Below are 1,670 nucleotides of genomic sequence, written 5' to 3'. Positions count from 1 at the left end.
TGCTCTTTGGCAGAGACACTGACAGCAAAGGAGAACAAGAGTGGCTCCCCCCAGAATTAGAACCTGCAGAAGGAGAAAAATATTTGAGACATGTCTTATTATAACATTTTAGTAATCATACAGTGTCTTTTGCTGCAGGGCTAGTTGTGGATAAAATTATTTTCGCCCTTTACTTCATATTGCCTATGTAATACTTTCACTTATAAAGACTTAAATTTGAAAGATAAAATTTCATAAAATTCTAGGAAGCAACATTGGAGGATATATTTATGATCCATGATGGTGAAACATTTCTTAAACAATACATACCTGGAACCAAGAGGTTATTCATTTGACCAAATAAAATAAATTCTTATATCAAAGGTTAGGACAAATTGAGTGGAACACTAACTGGAAGAAGATAATTGGAAAATATAAAATGGACAAAAAACTAACATCTAAATATATTGAGAACTCCCGTAAATTAAGTAAGAAAAAGAATCATACCTGTACAGAAAAAGGGAAACGACTTAAGTTCTTCATATCAGAAAAAAACTGAGGAGCCAATAAACATATGGAAAGATTTTCAAACTAATAATAATGTAAAACTAAACTTAAGCACCCTATTTCTTGTAGTCCATAACTTAAAAAATTGGCATTTGCCTAATGGCTGATGCAAAAAAAAAATATATATATATATAGAAATTATCTCAAATACCTTCTCTAATGATCCATATTTTAAATGGTTATCAAATCCTTATATATATATATAGAAATTATCTCAAATACCTTCTCTAATGATCCATATTTTAAATGGTTATCAAATCCTATAATTTTTGTCCCAAAGTTCCTATTACACTTTTCCTTTGTCTTCATCATCATTTTGGATCTCAGATATCTGCATGTACCTTTGGGTTTCATTTTCTGTAAGATGAGCATTAAGAAAAGCAAATTTATTTTAGCTCAGAGGACAAACTGAGGTAGGTGCTATAGACAGTAATCTTCAAAGCAGGGTATGCAGGTGTGTTGGGGAGCAGGTACAAAAACTCCAGATCTTCTCTTTACATTTATTTTTATCTCATCCTTTTAAAATTTATTCTTTTTGGGTATGTTCTAAAATGTTCTTAGTATAGGAAATACGTACCCATTTTGGTATGTACATACAAATATTTTATAGATCCGGTAGAGTCTAAAGAATATTATACTAGCAGTCAGAAAGCTCAGTTGCAGCCTTTGCCATTTATTAGTTTTAAAACTTAAACATACTTATCTCTTTAATACACAATTTTTCAAATAAAATTAGATAACAATGTATCCCAAATATATACAACTATGTTTGTTATGAGACAGATATATCTGAATTTGCTTTTTATGCTTTATTTATTTATTTTTTTTTAAAGAAAATGTAGTTATATTAATATTATTTTTTTCATTCTAGGATGTTGTTGTGGAGCAGTTGGAAGGGAGGGGGGAGGGGGCAGGGGAAGGAAATGTGGTGGAAGAAGGAGGAGGGAAGAGGGGCAAGATTGAGGCCTGCGGCACCCCCCTCATTCCTGCAGGAGAAGGCACCCCCCTTATTCCTGCAGGAGAGACTGGGGGACTTCCAGCGGCAGCTTGATCATTGCTGAGCTGGCTGCACATATCAGGCGTGTGTGACAAAAGCCCTAACCCCCACCCTTGGGATTGGTTGG

This window comes from Galeopterus variegatus, unplaced genomic scaffold, assembly GCF_000696425.1.
Source record: "Galeopterus variegatus unplaced genomic scaffold, G_variegatus-3.0.2 Scaffold519, whole genome shotgun sequence".
Lineage (NCBI taxonomy): Eukaryota > Metazoa > Chordata > Mammalia > Dermoptera > Cynocephalidae > Galeopterus > Galeopterus variegatus.
The sequence above is the reverse complement of the archived record's forward strand: the minus strand, read 5'-3'. Positions refer to the sequence as shown.